The 22,292-nt window shown below is 36.9% G+C and overlaps 1 long non-coding RNA gene across 5 annotated transcripts in view; it reads right to left on the bottom strand.

The window, feature by feature from the left end:
- The window catches only part of LOC128250710 (uncharacterized), a 353,509-nt gene that overhangs the window by 156,434 nt on the left and 174,783 nt on the right, over nucleotides 1-22,292 (bottom strand). For 4 of the 5 annotated variants that reach the window (XR_016238436.1, XR_016238437.1, XR_016238434.1 and 1 more), the window contains exon 4: nucleotides 6,701-6,772. This is a non-coding gene — a long non-coding RNA (uncharacterized LOC128250710). Of the gene's footprint in view, nucleotides 1-5,830; nucleotides 6,773-22,292 lie in introns of those variants that run through there. The other variant, XR_008266715.2, reaches the window with a different exon arrangement.

Below are 22,292 nucleotides of genomic sequence, written 5' to 3'. Positions count from 1 at the left end.
CACTCACATAGTCGGTCTGAGGCTATAATAGAAGACACTTCCCCAAGGTGGCATGCAGTGGGACCGAACCCAAAACCATGTACTTGGGAAGCAAACTTCTTACCACACAGCCATGCTTACACCACTATATATCTTTTATCATTTATTTGTTTCAGTCCTGGGTCTTTGGCCACACTGGGGCACCACCTTGAAGTGTTTAGTTGAACAAATCAACCCCAATGCTTGTTTTCTAAATCTGGTCTTTATTTTATCAGTCTCTTTTGCTGAACTGCCAATTTCAGCCGAAACAGGCATAAGCAATGTTAAGCTTTGTATTAAAAAACAATTAACCAATGTTGGTCAATTTGTTTGTTGATCAAGAGTTTTCTCCATTTTATGCTTATTTTAAACTTGATTCATGATAAACTCATTTATTCTGTTATTACCTGCATAGTGTGCTTGCATACACATGCTTAGGGTTAACATAGGTAATTGATACCGTAGTAAATACAGATATTCGTATCCCTTAGACAGTTATTTCAACCACTAACTCTACTTACCTTTATATATCCATATATATATATATATATATATATATATATATATATATATATATATAGTGTAGTATATTGCCACTTAAGTGTGGCTGACCCCTAGGGGTGGATGTTACTGTTGCTTTTAGCCCCAGGAGGACATCTCCTCCAGCTGGCTTATCGACACACGACTGTGTCCTGTTTGCCAAGGGAAGTTATCCCTCTCACCACGATCTGCAGCACGAACGGATCCGGATTTCAGGGTTATTTCCCTTCGTCGGCGTTCGATAGCTACTGACCTTGGTGAGAGAGACAAAAACCTGGCAATCTTATATCTACTTTTCCAGTGAAATTCTTCACTGATATCGAAAAGGTGAAAACAAGCAATGTTAATTCTCTAAATGAAGTATTAACAGTAACTGCACGATAAAGTGTAGTATATTGCCACTTAAGTGTGGCTGACCCCTAGGGGTGGATGTTACTGTTGCTTTTAGCCCCAGGAGGACATCTCCTCCAGCTGGCTTATCGACACACGACTGTGTCCTGTTTGCCAAGGGAAGTTATCCCTCTCACCACGATCTGCAGCACGAACGGATCCGGATTTCAGGGTTATTTCCCTTCGTCGGCGTTCGATAGCTACTGACCTTGGTGAGAGAGACAAAAACCTGGCAATCTTATATCTACTTTTCCAGTGAAATTCTTCACTGATATCGAAAAGGTGAAAACAAGCAATGTTAATTCTCTAAATGAAGTATTAACAGTAACTGCACGATAAAGTGTAGTATATTGCCACTTAAGTGTGGCTGACCCCTAGGGGTGGATGTTACTGTTGCTTTTAGCCCCAGGAGGACATCTCCTCCAGCTGGCTTATCGACACACGACTGTGTCCTGTTTGCCAAGGGAAGTTATCCCTCTCACCACGATCTGCAGCACGAACGGATCCGGATTTCAGGGTTATTTCCCTTCGTCGGCGTTCGATAGCTACTGACCTTGGTGAGAGAGACACCGAACGCCGACGAAGGGAAATAACCCTGAAATCCGGATCCGTTCGTGCTGCAGATCGTGGTGAGAGGGATAACTTCCCTTGGCAAACAGGGCACAGTCGTGTGTCGATAAGCCAGCTGGAGGAGATGTCCTCCTGGGGCTAAAAGCAACAGTAACATCCACCCCTAGGGGTCAGCCACACTTAAGTGGCAATATACTACACTTTATCGTGCAGTTACTGTTAATACTTCATTTAGAGAATTAACATTGCTTATATATATATATATATATATATATATATATATATATATATATATATATGTATGTGTATGTATATGTATGTATGTATGTATGTATGTGTATATTCTTTTACTCTTTTACTGGTTTGTCACTTGATTGTGGTCATGCTGGAGCACCGCCCTAAGTCAAGCAAATTGACCCCAAATTCTTTGTAAGCCTAGTACTTATTCTATCGGTCTCTTTCAGGCAGATTCAGCATGACACAGAATGTAACAAGGCTGGCCCTTTCAAATATGGGTACAACTCATTCTTATCAGCTGACTGCACTGGAGCAATGTGAAATAAAATGCCTTGCTCAAGAGAACAACGCACCACCAGGAATCAAACTCACATCCTTACAATTGTAAGCCAAATGCCTTCAGTGGATTCCTCATTTACAGCCAAGTGGACTGGAGCAACATGAAATGGAATGTTTAATTCAAGAATACAAACATGCCACCCAATCTGGGTATCAAAACCATGATCTTGCAATCATGACTGCAACGCCCTAACCATTTTACCATGTGCCTGCACCAAACAAATGTGCAGGGATGGAACTGAAGCTGGCTGGCATTGTGGGGAGAAAGGACTGGGCCAGTAGTCAGTAAGGAGTGTGAATAGTAGCAGAAATGTAGAAGACATATGGGATAGTGGTGGGAAGGGCAAGAAGCAGAAAGAGCTCTGGCTGTGGGCCCACAGTGGGAGTGTTTGTGAGTGACTTCATACCAAGCAGTCATGTGGCCTTTTTCTATTATACATGTTATACATACAGTCTTCAAATGTAACACATATCTGTATGTGCACACACATATATATATGAGCATGCACGGATGGGCAGATGCACAAATATGACACACATAAATCAATACACATATATGAATACACATATATAAATACACACTTATATACACTATCATTTACACAGCTACACATGCACATGCACACCAGAGAGCCTAAATACATAACTGAACCCACAAACCCACTTAAAACAACGTAACCCCCACACACACACACACTCATAAGTTTACATTACGTGTGTGTGTGTGTGTGTGTGTGTGAATTATGTATGTAAGTATGTATTTATATGTATATATATATAGCTACTTGACCATTCATGCAATTTTTTTCATCTTTCCCAAATAAATAACTTCCTTATGTCTCAAAGCTCAATAAACTTTTATTACAGTCATCCCCTACTCCCCAGCACGCAGACACACACCACCCATTTACACAAATCTTAATTTAAATTTTACAATAATTGAACTGGCTATTGGCTATTTCCAATAACCTATAATAGCTTTATTTCTATACTTTCTTTTTCTTACTGAACTTCACACCTACTCTTTAAATATTTCCTGACTAAAACAAACCTAATCATTATTTTATGGAGAAATCTTTCCCTCCCCCCCCCCCCCCCCCTATTCATCATTAATGTATTTTTATGTGAGAATGTCATGTCGCTTGTTATAGTTTTTCTGCAATTATTGATTTGCTGGTTTTGTGTTTCTGCTACAACTCCAGGATATATACAACACACATACACAGAATATATACAATATATACAATACATATACACATCACAAATCCACAATAACAAAATTAATATCTAACACCTATATAACACCTAATATATATATATATATATATATATATATATATATATATATCATCATAAATATACAGGGATTAGCATTGAGTTGCTTCTCCAACATACTGAAAATTTAGAAATAGCAGTCAAAGAACTACTGATTCTAAACTACAAATTTTTCTCTAAACGGATGGCGATATTTATGGCACACATAGAACAAAAAACCGGAGGGAAAAGCGTAAACAAAACAAGTCCTTAGTTAATTGGATACGAATCGTTTCATGGTTAAGCGAATGAAAATTTCACTATTCCAATCTTCAGTCCAAATATTCTGATAAATTTGAAAGTGTCTCTAAAAAAATTCACGGTAATTTTTGGATATGCGACACCAAAAATCAACGATAAGAAAGGCACTTACGAATTCTTGTATATTTTATAGTTTATATTCTTGTATATATATATATATATATATATATATATATATATTATCATGGGTACTTGAATCTCTTTCAAATTTCTATGCAGATGACTTTTAGTAGCTGAAACATACTGTGTGTGTGTGTGTGTGTGTGTGTGTGTGTTTGTGTGTGTGTGTGTGTGTGTGTGTGTGTATGGAGATGTACTTGCATAGCAAGTGACCTGATCTGAGATCATGTGCTGGAACGAAAACAATTGCAGCGTGGAAGGTGTTTATAAGTCATTTAAGAAACACCCAAAGACTGTTAGATTCACTTCAACATTTAAATTTAATTTGCCAAAATATTTTCGTCGCTTTGAGAGTGCGACCTGTTCACTGACAAAATTCCGTGCTATGTTGAAGTGAATCTAACGGTTTTTGTGTGTTTCTTAAATGGCTTATAAACATCTTACACACCGCAATTGTTTTTATATATATATATATATAAAGTAATGATGAAAAGTTTTTAGATAGAAATTTATATATTTCATTAATGCATAGCTACATATGTTTCTGCATAACAGATGTTTGTTTGAGACTATATTCTCACATGCAGAGTTCTGCATACATAACAATCTCATAAGATTACTCTGGAAGATGGGAATAATAAGCAGTAGCCAACAACAAACAGCACAGGAGCTTTTATGAGTACACTCAGAGGCATTTACCCTTTACAAATTGAAAGGATATATATATATTTATGTACACATGATATATATATATACATATACACACATATATATATACACACACACATATGTATAATTTATCATGGATACTTAAATCTCTTTTACATTTCTCTGAAGACGACTGTTAGAAAAATTTAAGTTAATGAAACCTGTTATATTCTGCATTTCATTGAATTTAAAAAAAAAAAAACAACCAAGAGTTGACAATCAAATTTACAAAATGGGTAACATCATTCTTGATTAAAGCATAAAGTTATAAATCTTTATGAAATCCTTTGTCTAAAATTGTGTGCTATTGTGAAAAAGTTCCTAATTATGTTCAACTCATCATATTTAGTTGAATGTATAGTTAACCCTTTAGCATTTCAACCGGCCACATGGAGCGCAAATATTCTATCTGTTTTATATTCAAACTGATCAGATCTGGCTTTTCATACCTACCCTATAATGTCATTCTAAAAAATAAACAATCACAGATTCAAAATCTCAAAGTTTCAAGATAATGCATGGTTAATTCAAAACAATGTAAATGTTTAAATATTACATTTGACAGAATAATCTGAACTAATGGGACCCATGAATATTTCACAGAATTAATGGTTAACTTATTGGGTTATTTCTGAAAACTTTATCCAAGAAACCTGAAAGCATAGCCTGTGTTGTGTCTGTAGCAAAATATAGTCACTCATCTGCTAATCATTGAAAAGTGAAGGAAATTGGAATACAATGATTACTATATACACTTTATATACTTTATGCAGAATTTTATAGATTTAATACACAGCACTCTCCCTCTTTCTCTCTCCCTCTTTGCCTTACTCTCTTTTTCTCTCTCCTTTTCCTTTCGCTCTTTGCCTTTCCCTTCGACTAATCATGGGACAGCATCACAGATGGGTTAAGGGATGGAGAAAAAGAAACTTAACTCAAAAGCAAATTTACACATTTCACTCACCATCACCTCCCTTCCCTTACCTACCTCTCTCCTCCCTCCCTCTCATCCCCTTCCTCCCTCTCATCCCCTTCCTCCCTCTCATCCTCTTCCTCCCTCTCATCCCCTCCCTCCTCCTTAATTCAACTAATCTCATGGAAGTGTCACAGACGAGCTAAGTAACGGAGAAACAAGCAGAATTATTTTCAGATGCTAAAGAGCTGAAGCTATTTCACACTTTTTGATGGAAAAGAGAAGCTGACTACAAGAAGTCAAAAAGGGTGATTTAAGGATACTACTTATTACTGTTCAGCTGAATATGGCAAAATAAATCTCCTCACAAGAAGCCCATCTTTCATATAATTCTATTATAGATATTTTTATTCAATTATATTTTTGATAAGGCAAAAAAATGCTAAAACAATAAGCAATTATTTGACATCTAAATTTTGATGAGTTATTTTTGATTGACTTCAGGTGGGAGGTTTGATGGGATATGTAATCCAAAAAGGAGGTGGAAATTCAAAAAAGTTTAGGAAACACTGATATGGCTTAGCTGGACAAAACTTCAAAGTCACTGTCAACAACATTCTTGTTTACGAATAATAAAGTTATACTCTACAAAAGTATAGAGTAACCCATCAGATTAATGTAAAATTGTTTTTATCATAACTCAACATAAAAACAAATGTTAATATAAAATAGGGAGAATTCACGAAAAAACAACAGATGAAGACAGGTGGTGTAGACAACAAATAGATGTATTAGTATAACGTTCGGGAATAGAGAAAGTCTTTAACGTTTCGAGCCTATGCTCTTCAACAGAAAGGAACACAGAAAGAAACAAGCAGAGAAAAAAACAAGGACAGAAAAAAACAGGGAGAGAAAAAAGGAGAGAAAAAAAGGAGAGAGAAAAAAAGGAGAGAAAAAAAAGGAGAGAAAAAAAAGGAGAGAAAAAAAGAGAGAAAAAAAGGAGAGAAAAAAGGAGAGAGAAAAAGGAGAGAAAAAAGGAGAGAAAAAAAGGAGAGAAAAAAAAGGAGAGAAAAAAGGAGAGAAAAAAAGGAGAGAGAAAAAAAGGAGAGAAAAAAAAGGAAAGAAAAAAAAGGAGAGAAAAAAAGGAGAGAAAAAAAGGAGAGAAAAAAGGAGAGAAAAAAGGAGAGAAAAAAAGGAGAGAAAAAAAGGAGAGAAAAAAAAGGAGAGAAAAAAGGAGAGAAAAAAAGGAGAGAAAAAAAGGAGAGAAAAAATACTCAGACAGACACTTACTGCGGAGATGTATATAGGAGTTCACTTGAAGACTTGTTTCCTTGAGATTGAATATTTTGCACGGTAGTAATTCTGTAAAAAAATTAAACAAATATTAAATGATACCATATAAACTGAAATTATGACAAGAAATGCAATGAAAGGTAGCACTGTCCAACTCACTCCTTCCCCAAGACAAATTCTGGAAACAGGCCTGGGAAATGAATCCAAAATATCAAAGCTCACTGCCTTACCACATTTAATAATTATTAGATACAAGACCAGCAATTCTGAAAAGACAGGGTTCACCAATGCAGGGTTCCAGTACTTGATTGGTACTTTATTTAATCAACCCCAAAAGGATGAATGACAAAATGCACAAGTCTCCCATATTCAAATGTCTCAAAAGTGTCAGCAAAAGGGCACCCAGATGTCATAACCTGGGTGCAGCCTTTTCCCCTTAGAGTATAAGAAGTTAAGGGCCGAGACACTTACTTAAGGAAAGCTTCTTCTCCAAAGACTTTTTGCAGTTCAGCTTGCTTGAAATTTCTTACCTCTACACAATATACATTAGATAATGTAGTCCTAGATACACTATGTCTGAATGAAAGATGAGTTGGTCACAAATGAAATCTCCAAGCAGTTTAAATGCCCACTTAGAATGTAAGAAGTTAAGGGCCAAGGCACTTGCCAGAGGTGGGGGTTTCTTCTCTCAAGACCTTCTGCTGTTCAGCTCCCTTGAGAATTGCTTACTATTTATTCACATTGAAATGATGAAAGTTGAACTCAGCAGGAATTGAACTCACCACAAAAAGAGCTGGAACAAGTTCTGCAAAGCATTTTACCCAATAGACTAACATCTCTGCCAACCAACAAGAATCAAACAAGGAAAAGAGGTAAAGAAATAAGATATGACAGGATGGGAAGAAAGTAACACACATGGTGGGGGGAAAAGAAAATATAGAAGAAAAATAATTATATAACAAAAGCAAAAATCTAGGACACATCACACACACACACATGTACATATACACTCTCTGTCACTCTCAAACACACAACATGAATCATACAGACACACACACATACATGCATGCAAACCTCTTCTGCTATTGTATATAGCAGCTGATGTAATTTCCGATCTATGAATGGTTAATTACACAATAATTAAGTGATATAATTGAATTCTTATTTGTTAAATGATCGATCTAGAAAACTCTGTAGGTTTTAGATTATTTTATTTTAGCTTAGTTTATTTCAAGAGGTTATGAGGAGAATCTCTTCTTTACACGCATTCCTTTATTAAAATGCATAAATACACACATATATATATGTGTGTGTGTATATATATATATATATATATATATATATATATATATATATATATATATATATCTGTATAGAAAATTTTGATTCAAGGTGAATATGGTACTTAAGTTTAGGCACCAGAATTAAGTATGGTATTGTCCATACAATTCCAAAATAAGGTGATTAAAATCAAAATAAGCAACAAGGATATCCAAAGTTAATGCAGTCCGATCGTTTCATGCAACTCTGTTTATCTAAGCAATGTGAACATTACATCAAATGTAAAATGCAGAGCTGCATTTTATATTTGATGTAATGTTTACATTGCTTAATTAAATGGAGTCGCATGAAACGATCGTACTGCATTAACTTTGGATATCCTTGTTGCTTATTTTGATAAATATCTTTAGATATAAAGCAGTTGTATACTGTTAAACTTAATGTGACAGTCCCAATAAGGGAATCATACTGCTGCTATTTAGCCCTAGGAAGCTGGACCGCTTCCTGTCGGCCTTGACACATTTCCTATGTCCTTATGTTTGTGAAGGGGAGACAAGCACCTCCACCTAGCCTAGCCTGCATTCAGGGACATGTTTCTGTAGCATGACCAGCTGGCTGAAGATGTCTGTCAACCTCTCACAAATATATATATTTCTATTTGTAATCAGTGAATGTGTTTTCACAATAAATATATATATTTGTGAGAGGTTGACAGGCATCTTCAGCCAGCTGGTCGTGCTACTTCAGGCTGATGACGAGCAAAGACTCAGAAACATGTCCCTGAATGCAGGCTAGGCTGGGTGGAGGTGCTTGTCTCCCCTTCACAAATATAAGAACACAGGAAATGTGTCAAGGCCAACAGGAAGCGATCCAGCTTCCTAGGGCTAAATAGCAGCAGTATGATTCCCTTAATGGGTCTGTCACATTAAGTTGACAGTAAACAACTGCTTTATCGTAACACTGCTGCTTAAGTCTCTCTGTGGGATTTAATTAGATCATTTCTAATCTTTATATATATATATATATATATATATATATATATATCTTCTACATTTAAGAGATGAGGAATTATGTACATTATTTACATTTGACGGATATTTCTCCTCATCTTGTTTGTTGTTAACACGTTTCGGCTGATATACCCTCCAGCCTTCATCAGGTGTCTTGGGGAAATTTCGAACCTGGGTTCTCATTCCTAAGGTACTTTTCGATGTTATTATTATTATTATTATTCAGGTCACTGCCTGGAATCGAACTCAGAATCTTGGGGTTAGTAGCCCACGCTCTTAACCACTACACTATATACCCATGGAACTTTTTGTGCGCGCTTGTGGATGTGTGCATGTGTGCGGGTACATGCATATATAGACGTGTGTGAGTGTGCATGCATGCGAGAATGTGTGTATATAGACGTGTTTTACCTTTATTGCTTTTTTACACATTTTTACACTTTTTTCTGCATTTTGCCTTTAGCCCTGTTTTTTCTTGTGCATGTGCATATATAGACATGTGTATGAACCTATTTTGTGTGCGTGTGTATGTGTGCAAGCATGTTGCGCACATGTGTGTGCAAGCATGTTGCGTGCATGTGTGTGCAAGCGTGTATGCGGGTATATATATATTTTTAGGCGAATGTGTGGATGAGCATGTGTGTGTTTCAAGTGAGGGTGGACGAGTATATACATATAGGTGCATGTACGTGGGTGTGCGGGCGCGCATATGTATGTATGGACATGCATGCTTACGCGAATACTATGGACATTTTTACTCCCTTACCTTTACACCCTCCCCTTATTTAGGAGTCATTCTAATAGGTCTTTTGTCTTAATAACAGCCAATCACACAGTAATTTCCCTTTGTATAACGGTAATTTTCATAGCATTTTTTCGATGGCCAGATAACTGGCCAACATCCAAAACTTGGAGTTTTATCATGGCTACAGAATAATTGTAACATATTATTTACAGATATATATATATATATATATATGTATATATATATATATATAGTTATTGCCAAGCTAACATGGCAGTCCAGAAAAATAGGATGAATGCTGCCGTTGATTAGCTTCAAGAGGCCATCGCCTCTAGCTAGCTATGTGACACATGAACCTGTGTCCATTACAACCTTTGAACAGGGGAGGTCAGCCACTTCTCCTTGCTGGTCTGGCACCTACAGACTAGTTTCAAGGTATTTGCTCCTTATCAATGTTCTATATATATATATATATATATATATATATATATATATATATGTATGTATGTATATATACCAGAGTAAGCACATGAAATGTGCAACAAGGTGGAAAAAAGAGTACTCAAATACCAGAGGTAGAGTAATATGCTTTATTATTCCGAGTAACAGTTTTTTGTTATATTTCTGCTGCTTTTCAAGTATATATATATATATATATATATATATATATATATATATATATATATATGAAGGCACATAGCTTAGTGGTTAGGGTATTCAGCTCATGATCATAAAAGTCATGAGTTCAATTCCCAGTGGTGCATTGTGTCCTTGAGCAAGATACTTTATTTCCCATTGCTCCAGTGCACTCAGCTGGCAAAAATGAGTAGTACCCGTATTTCAAAGGACCTGCCATGTCACACTCTGTGTCATGCGGAATTTGCCTGAGACCTATCTTAAGGGTATGCGTGCCTGTGGTAGAGCTCAGCCACTTGCACGTTAATTTCACGAGCAGGCTGTTCTGTTGATCAGATCAACTGTAATCCTCGTCATAGTAACCGAGTGCCATATATATATATATATATATATATATATATATATATATATATATAAAGGTACAGCATGTCTCTGTGTTGTGAAAAAACCTTAAATGGTTGGTCGCAGACAGAAAATGCATTCAGACCCAAAAGCAATGATGATGATGATGATGATGGTGGTGATAACTACAAAAACGATGACAATAACAACATCCACAACAGATTCCTTCACCGTTCTCCTTCAACTAAATTTCCCTCGCAAGAACTTTGGTTCATCCCTTAGACAATGGCAGAGCAGAAGATGTTGTTGGCACTCCATCGCTTACGACGTTGAGGGTTCCAGTTGATCCGATCAACAGAACAGTCTGCTCGTGAAATTAACGTGCAAGTGGCTGAGCACTCCACAGACACGTGTACCCTTAACGTAGTTCTCGGGAGATATTCAGCATGACACAGTGTGACAAGGCTGGCCCTTTCAATTACAGGCACAACAGAAACAGGAAGTAAGTGTGAGAGAAAGTTGTGGTGAAAGAGTAGAGCAGGGTTCGCCACCATCCCCTGCCGGAGCCTTGTAGAGCTTTTAGGTGTTTTCGCTAAATAAACACTCACAACGCCCGGTCTGGGAATCGAAACCACAATCCTATGACCGCGAGTCCGCTGCCCTAACCACTGGGCCATTGCGCCTCCACTGAGAGCAGAAGATACTCATCCGAGATGTCACATTGTAGAATCAAACACTGAACCACGAGGTTGTGAAATGACCTTCTTAACCAAGAAGCCATTGTCTTGCGTTTGTACGAAGGAAACATTTTTGCACTCATTAGAAATATTAATCAGAGACAGGAAAATTGAAACACATCAAAGAATTACAATTCTTATTGTTGTTGTTACTGCTGTTGGTGTTATTACTACTGTCTTTTTATTTTATTATTTTCTTCATCTTGTTTTGTTAAGTCAGTTTTTTTGTTGTCATCTTTTTTTTTGTATTTGGTTTTTTTTCTTTAACCAGAGGGAATTATGGGATTATGTCGTTACATGATATTTTGAATTAAAAAAAGAATAAATATATATTTTTAGAAACGAAAAAAAACATTAACAACAACAAAAATTGTAATTCTTTTTTAGCTGCTACTTTAAAAGATATGGGAAAAACTTTAAAAAATATAACGAATTGAATAATAATTTAATGAAATAATGATTTGGTGTATTACTACATTGCAAGTTTTTAATTTTTTTCAATAATTTTTTTTTTAACTTAAAATTCTAATATTGCTGTAGTTTTATCATCATTCCTGTTGCTGTCGTTGTTGTCGTTATAGGACTTTTACTTAATTATTTTATATTAATTTTACAGTTTTTTTTTTTTTTTTGTTATCTCTCATCATCATTTCAGAGACAGTGGGGAGGGAGATACAATTTTTCCCATACTTGCTCTGTTTTTGTTTTTTGTTTTTTTAAATTTTTCTATATTTAAAGATTGACATTTCAGAAATGTCATTATCTAGAAAACAAAAATTATATATATATATATATATATATATATATATATATATATACACACACACACACACACATATATATATATATATACATAGATATATCGATAGATACAGATATATGTATAAATACTTATATTTATAGTTATAAATAGATATACACACACACATATAAGTATGCACACACACACACACATATATAATAGCTTCATTGTTGAGAAGTTTACATTGGAACCACACAGCTAGGAGTTCAGTCCCACTCTGTGAATGCTGTCAGCTGACTTCCTATACTATGTTACTATAGCTGTGGACTCACCAATATCTTGTGAGTGAAATTAGTAGACAGAAAGTGAAAAAGTCTACTCTGAGTGAGTGAATGAGTGTGTGTGTGTGTGTGTGTGTGTGTGTGTGTGTGTGTGTGTGTGAGAGAGAGTGAGTTCATATCTCCCGTCCTCTTTGCATTTGCTCACTGTAATCAACTGCCTCACTGCTCGCACAGACAGCATCCTTTCCATGCAGTCTGCTACGTCTTGCCATGTCTTGCCATGTGCAATTCTTGTAAAGAAAAACTTCATTCAAACAGTATCACTTGTTTTCAGTTCTCTGCCTAACTACATCACTGTTGTTCATTGTTCAGAAGACTAAGGCACTTTTTGTTTGTTTGCAAAACAAGCGAGGGTCAGCCTCGGGAAGAGTATCCAACCATAAAATCTCTGCTCTGATGTCGTCTCATCCAACCACATGAAACACAAACAAGTGGTTGTTAAAATGGCGATGATGATGATGATACAACACCACCAGTGCCACCACCACCACCACCATCTTTTTTTAACATCCACTTTCCTATGTTGCATGGGTCAGAGGGAATTTTCTCAGGCAGAATTTCTACAGCTGGGTACCCTTCTTGTCACCAACCCTCACCTCTTTCTTAGTAAAGTAATATTTGTTCATGTTTTTCACAAAAGACTAGAAATGAACAACCTCACTTGTATGACGCTGATGATCATTTACAGCTACCATGTAATATATATAGACAATATATATAGGTGTAGGAGTGGCTGTGTGGTGAGTAGCTTGCTTACCAACCACATGGTTCCGGGTTCAGTCCCACTGCGTGTCACCTTGGGCAAGTGTCTTCTACTATAGCCTCAGGCCGACCAAAGCCTTGTGAGTGGATTTGGTAGATGGAAACTGAAAGAAGCCCATCATATATGTGTGTGTGTGTGTATATATATATATATATATATATATATATAGATGTGTGTGTGTGTGTGTGTGTGTGTGTGTGTATGTTTGTCCCCCCAACATTGCTTGACAACTGATGCTGGTGTGTTTACGTCCCCGTAACTTAGCGGTTCAGCAAAAGAAATCAATAGAATAAGTACTAGGCTTACAAAGAATAAGTCCAGGGGTCGATTAGCTCGACTAAAGGTGGTGCTCCAGCATGGCCACAATCAAATGATTGAAACAAGTAAAAGAGTAAGGATACGCACAATACATGCGGTGCTCCAGCATGGCTGCAGTCAAATGAGTGAAACAAGTAAATGAATAAAACAAAATATATTTATATACACAATGGGCTTCTTTCAGTTTCTACTTTCCAAATCCACTCACAAGGCTTTGGTTGGACTGGGGCTATAGTAGAAGACGCTTGCCCAAGGTACCATGCAGTGAGACTGAACCTGGAACTACGTGGATAGGAAGCAAACTTAACCATATGGCCCATGCCTATCTATGCTTGTGAAAACCTATGCATTCCCAAGTCTGGTTGTCTGGAATTGATTCTAGGCTTTGTTGGTGAAAACCAGAAATCCTGACCACTAGACAACAAGGGAATACATACATACATGTATGCATACATGCATACACACATACATACATACATATGTAATGTAGACACATATACACACACAGAGTCTAATCTGTAAAGTGGTTGGCATTAGGAAGAGCATCCAGCTGGAAAAAAAACCATGCCAAAACAGACAACTGGAGTTTGCTGCAGTCCTCTGGCTCGCCAGCTCGTCAGACCGTCCAACCCATGCCAACAAGGAAAAGAGATGTTAAATGATGACAATGATGATGATGATGATGAGGGGGGTCAATTTGTTTGACGTAACCTTTCAAGGCAGTGCCCCAGCATGGTCACAGTCTAATGACTGACACAAGTAAAAGGTGAAAGATATTGCTAAAAGGGGTTAATAATGTATGTGGAGAGAAAGCAATAAAAGAATAAACGCCATTCGATAAATAATACAATGTTACACCCTGGCTTCATACTATGACCCTGTACTAAGGCTCTATACTGTGACCCCATACTAACCAATAATATTACCAAACTATAAACCATTACTAACACAACAATAATTCTCCAATGACCCAATACTAAATCAATAAAATGAACATAGCCTTAAGAGAAATCTATTGTAAGAAATCAATACATTAACATGCTTCATTAGTTTTTATATTTAAACCTGATTCTTAGCAATCTTTTACTCATCTTCTCTCTCGCTCTCAAACAATTTCTCTTTTTCTTTCTCTATCTCTCTATCTCTCTCTCTTTCTCTTTCTCTCTCTCTCTCTCTCTTTAGCCAACTTCATTCGTTTATTTAGACTCTACCGTTTTCCAACTTTATTCATATATCTATTTAATCCTTATCATATTCATTCATTTATTTTGACAATGTCATTATTACCATCTATTTACAGTGGAAACACATGGCTTAGTGGTTAGGGTGTTCAACTCTTGATCATAAGATTGTGATTTCAATTCCTGGACTGGGCAATGCTTCATTTCATGTTCCCGCCCACTCAGCAGGTAAAAATGATTACTCCTGCGACAGACCAGCATCTCCTCCAGGGAGGAATACACACACCAGAGAAACCAGCCCTATTCTCCTCTCACAGTTATGTAGACTAACTATCTATTTATTAGTTTTATCATTAGTCCTTATTCATTTATTTAATCATTATCATTAGTCCTTAATCACTTATTTATTTTATCTTTTATTCATTTCAGTCATTAGACTGCGGCCATGCTAGGGCACTGCCATGAAGAACTTTTAGTCAAATGAATCAACCCCCTTTCTTAGTTTTCTTTCTTAAGCCTCGTACTTATTCTATCAGTCTCTTATTGCCAAACTGCTAAGTTACAGGAACATAAACAAACCAACACTGGTTGTCAAGCATATGGGGGGAAGGGAGAAACAGGCACAAAGACACACAAACATCGATATACACATACAATGGGCTTCTTTCAGTTTCCGTCTACCAAATCCACTCACAAGGCTTTGATCAGCCCAAAGATATAGTAAAAGACCTTTGCCCGAAATACCATGCAGTGTGACTGAACCCAAAGCTTTGTGGTTGTGAAGCAAGCTTCTTACCACACAGACATGCCTGTTAGGCACTAACAGTAGTCTTTGCTCATTTGTTTCATGCATTATGTACCTTAAAACCATCAGTTATGGGGTTCTGCTTTAAGCACCCCATATAACCCCTCATAACGTCTTTATTTCTTTAGAATTTTCAGAAAATGTTTGTGTATTTGTGTGACTTTGAAAAAAAAATTTGTTTCAAAATATGGACAATTTGAATTCTTTGCTTAAATCCCAGCAATGAATTATTAAATGTGTACAGTTCTATATTTGAGAGATGAGGAATTATGTACATTATTTACATTTGACGGATATTTGTCCTCATCTTGTTTGTTGTTAACACAATATTCTGGTTGATGTACTCTTCAGCCTTCATCAGGTGTCTTGGGGGGATTTCTAACCTGGGTTCTCATTCCTAAGGTATTTTTCTGATGTTATTATTATTATTATTATTATTATTATTATCATTTTTCAGGTCACTGCCTGGAATCAAACTCGGAATCTTGGGGTTAGTAGCCTGTGGGCCATAGGCCCACTGGTATATGATGTAGTGGTTAAGAGCGTGGGCTACTAACCCCAAGATTCCGAGTTCGATTCCAGGCAGTGACCTGAATAATGATAATAATAATAATAATAATAATAATAATAATAATAATAATAATAACATCGGAAAAATACCTTAAGAATGAGAACTCAGGTTCGAAATTCCTGCAGGACACCTGATGAAGGCTGGAGGGAATATCAGCCTAAACGTTGTGTTAACAACAAACAAAATTAGGACAAATATCCGTCAAATGTAAATAATGTATTAAATGTGTTTATGGGGAGAAAGATATTGAAAAGTATGAATATGTCAGCGGCAAATAAACAAGAAGGGTCTCGAGTGGACATGAGATGTGCTAAAAATAACAGCTAAATAGGCCTTAGATCACGTGACAAAAATGATAACAAAGGAAATCTACTGCAAGAAGCTTGAGTGGCTTAAGTCAGTGCTAGAAGAAAAATGACCATCTTTGGTTTCAAGACGAAAGGTGTTCTTCCATCAGGAAAATGCTTGGCCACAGACAGTTAGGATGACATTTCAAAGGCTGGAGCAGTTTAAATGGGAAACGATGCCCCGCCCACCATATTCACTGGACATTGCCCCTTCTGATTATTATTTATTCCGCAGTCTTCAAAATCATTTGGACGGAAAAAATATGAATTCTGTAGAAAAGGTCAGAACAGTAGTGGAAGAGTATTTTTCGTCACAGACAAATGAATTTTGGAAGAGGGACTTTGTAAGTCTACCAGATAGATGGAAGAGCATTGAAGTATATGAAGAAGAATATATTTTAGATTGAAAAAGAACTCTGTTTATCTTAATTTTGGAAAATAAAAGAAGTATTAAAAAACCATATTATTTATGGGATGGCCCAACAGAAGACACTTGGCCAAGGTTCCACACAGTGGGACTGAACTCGGAACCAAGTGGTTGGGAAGCAGCATGAATGTATATTGAAATCAGTCAGATCTTGCCCAAATATTCCACCTGTTTTCTGTTCAAATTGGCAAGATCAAGCCTCTTCTCACACATCTACCAAACAATATTGTTCTATAAATAAACAACCACATCACTGAAATCTCATAGCTACAAGATAAATGCATGATTAATTGAAAACAATGTGAATAAATAAGCAATACATTTGACATAGGATGGTAGGCAAGAATCAGAAAACTGCTGGGGAAAAAAAAATGCCTTCCAGGATTTGTTCCAATGCTTTGCACAGATTGCTGGCCTTGTGCCAAAAATAGAAACAATGATTATTATTGGTGTTGCTGTTATTATTGCTCTACTTGTTGTTGTTACTATTATCACTGTATTTTACAACTTGTTGCAGAGTTGTTTTTTGTTGGTTTCGTTGTCGTTCCATTGTTTTAATTTAATGTCAGTTGTCTAATTTATTAATTTTAATTTTAATTAATTTCTCTTAATGAACTCAAGAGGAATAATGAATAAATATATAAACGAATAATTGTAATAAAAATAATAATAAAAATGATGCTGATCAAATAATAATAAAAATAATAATAATAATAATAATAATAATAATAATAGGAAACAGAAAAAAAAAAGCTGAATTGAAAATATCGTTAAAACTTGCAATTTGGGAAGTTTTCAGTTTTTATTTTTTTTTTGATTTCATAATTTTTGTTTTAATTTTTTTCTTTTTTATTTTAATGTTTCCAGCCTGAGTTAACTTTATATTTCGTTTAACCGTTTCTGATTAAAAGGATTGTCGTGTTTCGTTTCATTTTGTTCTTTTTTTTTTTAATTTCAAGTGTGTGGTTGCGTTGGGGCTGGATGGTCCGGGTGGAGAGGAGTGTGAATATTAATTAGGATTAATGTGTGAGTGGACTCATGGCAAATATAACAAATGTGTATATATATGTATATATATATATATTTAGGTTGTGTGCATGTATGTGTGTGTATACTTAGAAACACATGTATACAGGCACTATATATCGACATACATGTATACATACATAAATGCACATACAGACATATATAGTACATATAGATACATACATACGTGTGTGTGTGTGTGTGTGTGTGTGTGTGAGTATATATATGTGTGTGTGAGTATATATATGTGTGTGTGCGTATATACACACACACACTTATATGATGGACTCTCCCATCGAAGACGACGTGTGAGCATTCAGCTTCTACCAAATGACCTCCACAAACGCTTTGTTTACAGTGGTCAAATGTTTGTGCCACACATCAGATCACTCTCTCCATCAAATTAACATTGTCTGAATAGGTGCACAGTGTGCCACGCATCAGGTGTCGAAGTGATCACAGTCAACATGAGATGAAGTGGTTTGCTCAAAATCACAATGCACCACCCAGTCTAGGAATTGAAACCACAATCTAGTGACCGTGAGTCGAACACCCTAACCACTAAACCATGCACCCTCACTATATATTCTCTTTTACTTGTTTCAGTCATTTGACTGTGGCCATGCTGGAGCACCGCCTTAATCGAGCAAATCAACCCCAGGACTTATTCTTTGTAACCCTAGTACTTATTCTATCAGTCTCTTTTGCCGAACCACTAAGTTACGGGGACGTAAACACACCAGCATCGATTGTCAAGTGATGTTGGGGGGAACAAACACAGACACACAAACACACACACACATATATACGACGGGCTTCTTTCAGTTTCCGTCTACCAAATCTACTCACAAGGCTTTGGTCAGCCCGAGGCTATAGTAGAAGACACTTGCCCAAGGTGCCACACAGTGGGACTGAACCCGGAACCATGTGGTTGGTAAGCAAGTTACTTACCACGCAGCCACTCCTGCACCTATATATATATATACTGAGTGGAGAATAGAGGAGCTGGGCTAACATGCATTTGTAAAAATTTACAATTCTTTCAATGATGTGCAGGTGACAAATCAAATAATCAAATATGCAGACAGGGGTAAGAACGATGATTTAGTCATGTCCATTAAGTGATGCATATTACATCATAACCGCTGCAGTCAATCATTCACAACTAAATTAATAAATACATAAACAAACTGGACATTTCACTTATGTAGGGAAAACTGGTAATGCATTCCATGTAAAAAGCACCTGTGCAGGTGCTGCATAAAAGGCACTGGTGCCAGTGCCACGTAGAAAGCAACTACACTAGTGCCATGTCAGTGTCATGTTAAAGCATCTGTGCCAGTACCACTTAAAAAGCACCCAGTACACTCTGTAAAGTGGTTGGCATTATGAATGACATCCAATTGTAGAGAAACCAAGTGAAAGCAGATTACTGGAGCCTGGTGCAGCTCTCCTGCTTGGCAGCTCCTGTAAAACTATCCGATTCATGCCTGCATGGGAAACAGTCATTAAATGGTGATGATGATATAGGAGTAGACATGGCTGTGTGGTTGAGGAGATTGCTCACCAACCACATGGTTTCAGGTTCAGTCCCACTGCATGACACACAGGGCAAGGGTCTTCTACTATATAGACCAACCAACCAACCAAAGCCTTGTGAATGAATTTTGTAAGCAGAAACTGAAAGAAGCCCATTGTGTGTGTGTGTGTGTGTGTTAGTGTCTCTTAGTTTTTATATTGTGTAAGCTGTCAAACAACTTAGTCGATGAAATAGTTACCAGCTGAACATTGGGGTCAATGTAATCAACTAGCCCTTTCCCAACTAAAATTTCAGGCCATGTGCCTATAGTTGAAAGGATCATCATCACCACCGCCATCATCATCATCATCATCATCATCAATATCACCATCATCATCATCATCATTTACCATGGTCTGTCCAGCTTGTTATTTATTTTTATTTTTATTTACTTATTTAATAACTAAAAACGTAACAGAATTTCTACCTTCAGAATTTATTAGTTTTATTATGATTTTAACTACTTTCTCTACTATCTCTAGGGGCTCACAATCATGAGGTAGTGAGTTCGATTCCCAGACTGGGCTGTGTGTTGTGTTCTTGAGCACATGCATCTCTAGGTTCACTCAGCTGTAGAAATGAGTTGCGATGTCACTGATGCCAAGCTGTATTGGCCCCTTTGCCTTTCCCTTGGATGACATCGGTGGCATGGAGAGGGGAGACTGGTATGCATGCGTGACCACTGGTCTTCCATAAACAACCTTGCCTGGACTTGTGCCTCGGAGGGTAACATTCTAGGTGCAATCCCATGGTCATCCATAACTAAAGAAGGTCTTTACCCTTTACCCTTTATCTGTACCAATTCTACTACTACTACTACTACTACTACTACTACTACTACTACTACTACTACTACTACAGACTATGATGTAGTGCACCGACTCTTGCAATCATGTGACACTAGGGCTAATCTGTAGCAGGTTAAAGAAGCTGGAAATTTCTGAATATGAAAGAGTAAAGCCATGTTTCTCCCTAAAATCTACTGAAATGAACAGAGGACATAATGAAGACGGAATATGAATGCAAAAGGGTGATAAGGTGTCTCCTTGTAAAACAACGGCAACAACACCAAAAATTCCTGTCCGGAGAACATGCCTTATTTCACATGTTTTTACAGAACATCATCATTTTGTCTAACATTTCTTGGGAGATTTTTGTGGCAAGTTGGCAGGATTGTTGGCATGGTGGACAAACTGCTTAGTGACATTCAAATGGCTGACAAGTTTGACTTAGCCTTTCGTACTTTTGGTGGTCAATAAAATAAGTACCAGTTGAGCACTGAGGTCGATGTAATTGACTGACCCCTGCCCCAAATTACTGGGCCTGTGCAAAAATTTGAAACCAATATTTCTTCAGATTAAGGTGGTGAGCTGGCAGAATTGTTAGCATGCCAAACAGAATGCTCAGTGGTGTTTCTCCCAATTTTACATTCTGAGCTCAAATGCCACCTAGGCTAACTTTGTAGAGACTAGCACAAACCACAAACTGACTATGAAAAGCAAAGTCCACCTTTATAGAATTTGAACTCAGAATGTGAAGTTGGAAGAAATACCACTAAGCATTTTGTCCAGTGTGCTAACAATTCTGCCAGACTGCCACATTAATCTGTGGTGACTGATTTAGGCTTAGTGCAGGATTATTGGGTTGTTACATTAACAGTTATTGCAGCTAGGATCTCTAACATAAAGATACACATCTGTATCAAACCAGAGTTCAAGAAAATTCCTCACAGAGACCAGAATGGATTCAGAACGAATCACACAACAACTTGACAGATGGTCAAATATTAACTGTCAGATGAATTGTAGAGGAGGGTGCTTGAGTAAAGAATCATTCTGACATTTTGCTATTCGTGGATCTATGTATATATATTTGTATATATGAATATATATATACACACATGCTCTTCCTACAACATTAAAAGTTTTTTAACTCTTATTTCTAGCAATGTAAGCGTGTTAGCACACTTAGTGATGATTTAAATTTTTCCTTTATGGTACCACATTGCACTTAGCTATTTATGTTAATTTATATATATATATATATATATATATATATATATAGGCATGTAAGTACATATGCAGGTATTTCTATCTTTTAACTTTTACTTGTTTCAGTCAACAGACTGTAGCCATGCTGGAGCACCACCTTGAAGAACATTTAGTTGAATGAATCAACCCCAGGACCTTTTTTTAAAGCCTGGTACTCATTCTATTGGCCTTCCTTGCCAAACCACCAAGTCATGAGGATGCAAACAAACCAACACTGGTTGTCAGGCAGTGGCGGGGGGACAAACACACATGCACAAATGTGTATGCGTATAGATATATATATACACAATACAATGGGCTTCTTTCAGTTTCCACCTACTAAATCCACTCACAAGACCTTGGTTGGCCCAGGGCTTTAGTGAAAGACACTTGCCCAAGGTACCACACAGTGGAACTGAACTGGGAACCATGTGGTTGGTAAGCAAACTTCTTACCACACAGCCACTCCTGCAACTGCATGTAAGAATAGACACATAGATAAGCAGACAAACAGACAGAGTGGTTTGATAGATAGAACAGCTGCACAGGCAGAGAGTGTGGCTAATAGGTGAAAGGCAGGTAGACAGGTGGATAGAAAGACGGAGAAATGGGTAAATGATGTTGGATTTAAAGTACAAATGGAAGAACACAGGAAAAGCATTAGAGGAGGAGGAAGAGGAGGAAACAGAAAGATGAGAAGATGCAAAA

This window comes from Octopus bimaculoides, chromosome 25 (assembly GCF_046866305.1).
Source record: "Octopus bimaculoides isolate indiv1 chromosome 25, ASM4686630v1, whole genome shotgun sequence".
Lineage (NCBI taxonomy): Eukaryota > Metazoa > Mollusca > Cephalopoda > Octopoda > Octopodidae > Octopus > Octopus bimaculoides.
This window is presented reverse-complemented; position numbering and strand designations above follow the sequence as displayed.